This window comes from Asparagus officinalis, chromosome 7 (genome assembly GCF_001876935.1).
Source record: "Asparagus officinalis chromosome 7, Aspof.V1, whole genome shotgun sequence".
NCBI classification, from domain to species: domain Eukaryota; kingdom Viridiplantae; phylum Streptophyta; class Magnoliopsida; order Asparagales; family Asparagaceae; genus Asparagus; species Asparagus officinalis.
The window spans coordinates 13,032,353-13,041,451 of record NC_033800.1 but is presented as its reverse complement, the minus strand read 5'-3'; the positions used below and the strand labels follow the sequence as shown (position 1 = coordinate 13,041,451).

The 9,099-nt window shown below is 37.8% G+C and overlaps 1 long non-coding RNA gene across 1 annotated transcript; it reads left to right on the top strand.

Annotated features, from left to right (window-relative positions):
• Positions 1,053-8,623, top strand: LOC109850471. The gene is made up of 3 exons (XR_002249446.1): positions 1,053-1,148; positions 6,969-7,225; positions 8,540-8,623. It is a non-coding gene; the product is annotated as an uncharacterized LOC109850471 (long non-coding RNA).

Here is a 9,099-nt window from a genome sequence, read left to right as displayed (position 1 = left end):
TATACTATAGTTAACAACGATATTTCATATGTTCCTCATAAAAATGAAATAAAAACATAGTAGAACATTTTGGTCGTTGTTAATAGAATGTGATGACCTATATCATTTCTTCATAAAAACAAGGACTAATTTTAACAAAAAGGGTGATTTATACGTAGGAAAAAGGGTGATTTATATGAGGAAAAAAGTTATCAATATAAATCACCCTTTTTACGACGAAAATGTTTTTATTTAATTTTTATGAGGAAAAAATTTATCAATATAAATCACCCTTTTTACCACCGATAAACCTCATTGTCCTCCACCGATTGAAAATAGACGCCTCATTTGTTTTGGATTAGGTGTTTATTTGCCCTACCATTGCTTTGGTTTGGCATTAATTTGTTCTGTTTGGTACCTGTGCTCCACTCATATTTGACATGTGTTCTTCATATTCTATTGTAGTATCAGTTCCTAATACATCATCATGAAAAAAGTATAGTATAATTAGCATTTTCCTATCAAAAATATGTAGATAAATTAAGAGAAGACGGCCTGTTTGCTACAACTCGGAACAATTTGATAGATTTATTTCACATTTTGATTTTTCTTTTATCTATGACGTCCTCAGACTCACTGTTCAACCGCGTCGTAGCCGTAGCCCTGTACCCGCTCCTGAAAGAGAGCAGCCAGCTCTACTACGACCTCCAGGAGGTAATGTCCGTCTTCGTCGACCGCTTCGAGGACCTCCAGCACCCTGACCGCGTCCGCGTCTTCGACATCTTCACCGGCCTCTCGAAGCAGCTCGACGACCTCGACCACTTCTACTCCTGGGCTAAATCCTCCGGCGTCTTCCGCCCCTCTGATCTCCCCACCGTCGACCGCGTCACACAGCAGAAGCTCGGGCTCATGGACGACTTCATCCGCCAGCGAACCGACCTTGATAAGAACCCCTCGGCCAAGAGCCTGCAACAGCTCACCGACGAGGAGGACGCTCGGCGAAAAGCTGAGGTGGCAGCGGGGAGGATGCCGGAGAGGTACTCAAGGCGTTGCCTGCTCCCGATCCCAAAGAGGAGGAGGAAGCCGTTCAAGAAGAAGAGGAGGAAACGACGGAAGAGCCTCCTCCGGATCCTTTGGCTATCGTAAAAGTAGTCGAAGAAGAAGAAGAGGTTGACTTCTTTTTTTTGGTCAATGAATTAATTTTATTCCATTCACCAAAATGAAACAGTTATACACATCAAGATCTCTTCAGAGAGATAACTAAAAAGAAAACATCAACTTAACTAACCAACCTTACAAAGATAAAACCCAGTCTCTATTTACCGCTGTAATGGAACTGTTCATGTAGATGGTTAAGATATCAATTTTGATATTCCTAACCACTTGGGATGCTGTTCTTGATTTCTGCTGAAAGCACCTGAGATTTCTCTCCCTCCAGATACTATATATAGCCGCCGAAATTGCCATCCTCTTCAAATTCTGCTTGAAGCCATTTCCTCTAAATTTGGTAGAAAACCAATCTATCAGTGTATTCCACTCACAGGCTTGCCATTCAAACTTAAGCCATTCCATAATAGGTAACCACACTTCTCTTGAAAAGGAGCAGGTAAAGAAAATGTGATTTCTGTTTTCCAAAGCAGTCGAACACAGATAACAAGAATTTGTGCTAATAATACGTAAAGAAAATGTGATTTCTGTTTTCCAAAGCAGTCGAACACAGATAACAAGAATTTGTGCTAATAATACCTCTCTTCATCAATCTTTCTTGAGTACAAAGCAGTCGAACACAGATAACAAGAATTTGTGCTAATAATACCTCTCTTCATCAATCTTTCTTGAGTAAGGAGTCTGTTTTGCACTGCCAGCCAAAACACAAATGTATGTTTTGGGTAATTTATCTTCCCCCATACTGTATTGAACCAGGGCACCTTTTGAGACAAGTGGGAAAATTTTGCGTAAACTGCTGACAGTTTAATTTTTGAATTCTTATAGCATGAACTCAGAAGCTCCAGCAAATTGTCTACTCCTCCCAAAATAACCAAAGCTTTATTCCTGGCTTTGATGAGTTGTTTCCAGCACCACGAGTCCCCAGTTTTTGCATTGACATGCCAGATATCTAAATGAATTAGATAGTTCCCATGAATCCATTTAACCCATAGCATTTCCTTGTTTACATGAACATACCATAAGCTTCTTAAAGCTGATGCCAAGTTCCATAAGGAAGCAGAGAATACACCCAAGCCTCCTTGTTTTCTACCACTGCATACTCTATCCCATGATACTAACGGAATTCTAAGAGAGTTCTCAGATTTTTCCCATAAAAACTTCCTACATAACTCATCAATCCTCTGAGTTACTCTGACAGGGAGAATGTAATTCGATGTCCAGAAGTTTTGAACTCCTAGAATCATACTTTTAATCACTTGAACCCTCCCTGCATAAGATAGGTTGTCATGCTTTAACCAACTTTGAAACTGGCCTGAAATTTTCTCTATAAGAGGATTACAATCCTCACATGAAAGCCTTTTACTGATCAAAGGAACCCCCAGATATCTAAAAGGGATTGTGCCTTCAGTGAATCCCAGGAACCTGTGTATAGCCTCTTTGATAGAAAAATTCACACCCCCATAATATATAGCACATTTATCCAAATTAGCTTCCAAACCAGTGGTCGCACTGAAGTCTTTAATGCACTGAAATAATTTTTGAACTGAGTACAAGTCTCCTCTGGCAAAAAGAAGTAGGTCATCCGCAAATATGAGATGAGTTATTTTGAGCTTTTTACACTTTGGATGATATTTGAAAGAACTGTCATATTTTAAAAGATCCAGTTTTCTTGACAAGTATTCCATGCCCAAAATGAATAGGTATGGGGAAAGGGGATCACCCTGTCTTAACCCTCTTCTCCCTTCAAAATATCCATGAAGAGAGACGTTTAGAGAGATTGAGAACTTAGGAGAAGATATGCAAGCCATGATCCAATTCACCATTACTTTAGGAAACCTCAGTCCATGAAGCATTTCTTTCAAGAATTCCAAATTCATTGTGTCAAAAGCTTTACGAATATCAATATTTAGCATGATTCTAGGTGAGATGTATTTCCTGGTATAATTTTTAGCAAGCTCATGAGCTAAGGAAATGCTGCTAGTAATCTGTCTCCCCTTGATAAAAGCACTCTGGGCCTCATTCACAATATCCCCCATAATTGGTTTAATCCTGTCTGCTAAGATCTTGGAAATAAATTTATACAGGCAATTGCAGCAGGATATAGGCCTGAAATCAGATGGTGATTTAGGACATTTTACCTTAGGAATTAGGGTGATGGAGGTAGAGTTGACCATTCCCAACATCTTCCCATTCTTGAAAAATTCCAGAATAGCAGATGATACCTCATCCCCAATCACAGGCCAAGCTGATTTGTAGAAAGCCACCCCATATCCATCAGGACCAGGAGCTTTATTTTCATCCATGGAGAAAATGGCCTTTTTTATTTCTTCAATAGAAACTGGCCTAGATAGGAAATTTGCCTGTGTATCTGATAAGCAAGGTCCTGCTTTAATAACCTGAATGTCTGGTGCAACAGTGGCAGTGGAAGCCCCCATCAAGCTTTTGTAATAAGCTACCAGCTCATTTGCAATCTCATCTTGATCAGTTATTCTTTGTCCCATGTTATTATAGAGCACCAACACTTTATTATGATGTCTATTTGATTTTATCCTCGAATGGAAGAATTTTGTGCACCTATCCCTTTGAACACTCCATTTAATCCTAGCTTTTTGCTGGAGGAAAGAGATCTCACACTCCTGAAGTTTATTAAATTCAGTTATACACTTTTTCTCTTCCTTAATGAAAACAGGATTGAGAGGGCTAGACTGGAGTTTTTCCTGAGCTTCATCCAGTGCAAATTTTGTTCTTTGAACTTGCTCACTGATGTTGAAAAAATGCTTCTTGTTAATACCTTTGAGAGCTCCTCTTAGATGCTTAAGCTTCATGCAAACTGAGTACATTTTATATCCCTCTATCTTTGTTTGCCAAGTTGAAGTGACAGCTGGAAGGAAACTATCATGATTTGCCCACATATTAAAGAATTTGAAGGGTTTTTTTCCACCTGGACATTCCTCAAAAAAAGATACTAGAGCAGGGGAGTGATCAGAGAAATTAGGGAGTAAGAATTCAACCTGACTAGATGAATACGAGTGAATCCAAGCATCATTGACCAGTGCCCTGTCCAATCTACTCCACACCCTTGAGTCTTGATCTTGCTTGTTATTCCAAGTATAAAAACAACCAGTTGTTTTAAGATGGTTGAAACTGCAATCTTCAATAAAATCTCGAAAGTCTTTAAAATCAGCTTCAGCAAGGATAGATCCTCCTAACTTTTCCTCATTACTGATAACAGCATTGAAGTCACCACATAATAGCCATGGTCCACTTCCAATTGATAGATTCATCATTTTCAATTCCAGCCACAAGTTCTTTCTTGCTTGCATTTGATTTAAACCATATATTGAAATAATGGTACAGTTAATTCTCCCATCCAAGGATTGAACTTTGCAGGAGATACTTTGATCTGACATCTTGATAACTTGAATATCCAATATATTTGGATTCCACATAATCAAAATCCTAGCTTTTCCCTGATTTCTCTTGATAACTTGAATATCCAATATATTTGGATTCCACATAATCAAAATCCTAGCTTTTCCCTGATTTCTAATATTAGATAGCCAGTTCCAGTTTTTTGCAATACTTTTTGCAGCAATCTTCAATCTGTTTTCTCTAATTTTTGTTTCAAGTAAAGCAATGAAAGAGAGATGATACTGAGATAAGAACTGCTTAACTAAATGCTGCTTAGAGGATTTATTTAATCCTCTCACATTCCAAAAAGATATATTCATCATTGTCTCCCCCCCCCCTCTATCCAATGTAGAGGGATCAATATCCAAAATATCTAGGTATGAAAAAGAATTAGTTGGGATTGATGACTTCATGTGTTTGCCTTTTTGAATATGTAACCATGAGCTACTGCCCTGTGTAGTACCCCCAGATCTGTGAACATTTCCAGTATTGGCTAGATTTTCATGCACCAAAACATGCACAGACTCATGCACAGGCTTTTGACCAGAAGCTGTAGACCCTTGCAGTTCTACCTTCCCATATTCACCCACTATTTTCTGCTTTGAGGTAACTTTTACTTGTTGCAAATGATGAGAGCACCCCACAAATCCATCAGCTTGTTGATCAGAATTTTTTTCCAGATTGTATAACAGGTTCATTTACAGCAGACTGAATTTGCACATTATTGGCCTGGCCTTCCTGTCTATGAGAATCATGTATATCATTAACATTCTCCTTCTCTACAATACCAGATATAGAAGTTTTCTTTGGAATCCATCTTTGAGTTCTCATTTTATTCCTGCAGAATTGTGTATCATGCCCCACTAACTTGCACTTTGGAATCCATCTTTGAGTTCTCATTTTATTCCTGCAGAATTGTGTATCATGCCCCACTAACTTGCACCGATTACACCATTTGGGATTTAACTCATATATCACCTTCTGTATGATTTGTTTCCCATTAGGACCTTGAATGGTGATTTGGTCTGGGAGAGGGGAGGGCATATTAACCTCAACCAGTACTCTTGCGTATGCCAAACGCTGCCTATTTGCTGTTAACCTGTCAGTAGCTATGGGACACCCAATAGCACTAACAATCTTACTAATACTTTTTGCATTCCAAAGATTTAATCTCAAAGCTGGAAGTTATATCCACATTGGATATACACAATCCCTAATTTTGTCAATATCATCTCCATTAGACCACGGCTTCAGCAATAAGGGTCTTGAACCAAAGAACCAAGGTCCCTTACTCAGAATTTCATTCATATCTTCTTTATCTTTGAATTTAAACAAAAAAATTCCAGGTTTTAGCAGACAGACTTCTGGCATTAACTGCTTCCAGACTTTTTGCACAAAAACTTCCATGGCCTTGAATTTGACATTTAATCCCAAAACTTGACCAATTAGAGAAGATTGCCAAACTGAGATATCTTCATTCCATTCATCATCATCAAAAATTATTGTATCTTTATTTTCAGGTTGAACATAGCTTAGATTCATTCCACTTCCAATTTTCCTATTATCAGAAAACAGGCTAACCCAGCTTTTTGCCATTTTTCCCCTGTTTCATTATCAATCGGGGGTAAATCCTTATCTTCTTTGTGTTTTTCTCCTTCCAAGACACTGGAATCCACATTCTCTCTACTTAACATTTCATTTTTACTCTTTTCTGCATTCAATGTAACAGTAACCTTCTCTTTTGACAGAATCGTTTTATGCCTTGAATCACTAAACGATTTCTGAATCTCATGATTTAAAGAAGAGTTAACAGAATTATTACCATTTTCCATCTCATCCACCCATGATACCCTAGTAGATCTACCAGATCCAGGAATGGGAAGACAATCTGACTCTCGTTCAAGCTGATCCACAGAATCACCTGGTAATCGATCTACACACACTCGATCTTTCACAGGATTGGCAGAACTCAGGATTTCCACCATAGATCTAGTCTTCTTCTCCCCTTTTGGTCCAGTTGAACCCATTTCAATGAAAACTTCATCATCATCTTCACTTCGAGCATCAGGATACTCCTCAGAGATAGCTGAATTCGATGTAGATGCTCGCAATCCAATCTCCAGGATTTTTTTCCCACTGATTTTCTTCTTTTTTGCCATCAAAAACTCAAAAAATCACGGCGGGGGAGCAAGATAGCAACCAAGGAATCGCCTGCTATCTTGCACCATAAGACCGCCCCTTTTTCTTCTGTTTTTTATTTGAATCAATCATGGATTATTTGTATCAAACAATGGAGTTATAGCAAAAACATTATTTCATCATGTTGAGCCATCAAAGAAGATCAGCATTCATTTGAATCCAATGATGGCTCAAGGAACTTTGGTTGAAGGATGGGAAGTTAGAGATCAGAGGTTGACTTCTTGAATACAAGAGACGACGCTGTGACCGTCGACCGCCGTGAGAACGACCTTGCGCTTGCGTTGTTCGACGGAACAACCGTCGCTCGTCCAGCGGCGCCCGTCTGGGAGGCGTTTGCGGACGAAGCGGATTGGGAGACTGCGCTCGTGGAGTCGGCCAGCAGTCTCTCCGGGCAGAGGACGGCGCTTGGCGGGGGATTCGATACGCTGCTGCTCGACGGGATGTATATATGACATACCTTCTTAATATTGTGAGTTCTTCTCTTCATTCTAACTATCACTAGTGTACGCTTCATATACATGCCTGGTTTTTGCAAATGCTTCGATATTGAAATTGAAGCATATGATTTTTATGGTTTTGCATCTCAGTAAGTACTTTCAAAGGATATAAATGAGCGTTGCAAGGGTAATATAAGCCTTCCATAAATGGAAGCTAATTGGTTGCATATAATCTCTTTTTCTTTGTTCATTGCTTTTTCTGCTTAATGCCTTTGGAATTCTTGCACCCTACTCTTTAGAGAGAGGTCATTTTTGTAACTTTGGGATGGTTTTCGCAATTCAAATGTTACGTTTCAATACCCAATGAAGGCATGATCTCCTTGGTTTAAAAAAAAAAGTCCTCTAACTTAGTTACTACTTTGTAATTTAAGAGTAGTCCGTAAAATTTAGCCAGCCAGGTGGTCTGGAATTGCTAAAAAAATTAAGAGTTGTATTTGTAACACAAGGATAGTTGTTATATGTATATACTAATCATCGTGGAACTTCTGAGACGATGATTAGTTGTTATATGTATATACTAATCATCGTGTAGTAACAACTTTTGGCTAAGTAACATATGGCATATTCTATCAAAGAATATTAAATTATATACATATAACAACTAGGCTTTTAACACAATGAATGAAATTAAGAGTTAATATTAAATTATAGCCTAGTTGTTATTTGTAACACAATGAATGAAATTAAGACTTAATATTAAATTATAGCCTAGTTGTTATATGTATATACTAATCATCGTGGATTCAGCGATAGTCTAAAGTTGTTAAGTGCTATATCCGTATATTAGTATCTGTAACACAAGGATACAATTTGCTGTACTTGCATTCTAATATAGGAAGACATAAGCAAGTTGTATTTGTAATTTGTATATGAAACTAGTGATAGGCTAAGTAACATATGGCATATTCTATCAAAGAAGAGTGTGTTATGAAGCTTTGGCATTTATTTGGTTAATCAAATTATATAGAAGAGTGTCTTATAAAATTAATCATGGTCATGTTCAACCTCTCATGTGCCTTGGGAAGCATTTCATTTAAATATATTGAAGGCAGGTCTCTGAACATTTGACAGTTAAAAATAGTCTTACCAACCGTCCCATTATCATATATAACGTAGATAGTTTGAATAATTTGCTAGTAGTACTAAATTATCTTATCATAGCTCTCTTTACCCAGCATTTTGAACAGTTCTAGATTTTTTTCATTAATTGGCATTGTAATACCTCATTCAAAGTTGCTTCCATCACTACCTAATAACTTGCGATATATGTCTTTTGTTTTGAACAGGCTCTCTTTTCTGATAAGATGTTTAGTCTAGCAATTCCACCATACATTGATGTCAGCGATGCACGCGAGGAAGAAATAGTATCCCCTAATTAAGTATGACAAGTTCTATGGAGAAGGTATCTTTGAGTGTGCTGGTTGTGGAACTCCACTATATAAATCTACTACGAAGTTCAACTCTGGATGTGGATGACCAGCTTCCTTATGTGATTTTCTCATATATTAATTGGATGCATGAATAAAGAGGCATCATCTTGTTTTACATTGTAATTTGTTGTCAGCAGAATATGTATTTTCACTGTCTCTTACTTTGGATGCTAAGGTAAACATTGGTTACAAATTTCATGGCGGTCGACGGTCACAGCGTCGTCTCTTGTATTCAAGAAGTCAACCTCTTCTTCTTCTTCGACTACTTTTACGATAGCCAAAGGATCCGGAGGAGGCTCTTCCGCCGTTTCCTCCTCTTCTTCTTGAACGGCTTCCTCCTCCTCTTTTATATATATATATATATATATATATATATATATATATATATATATATATATATATATATATATATATAT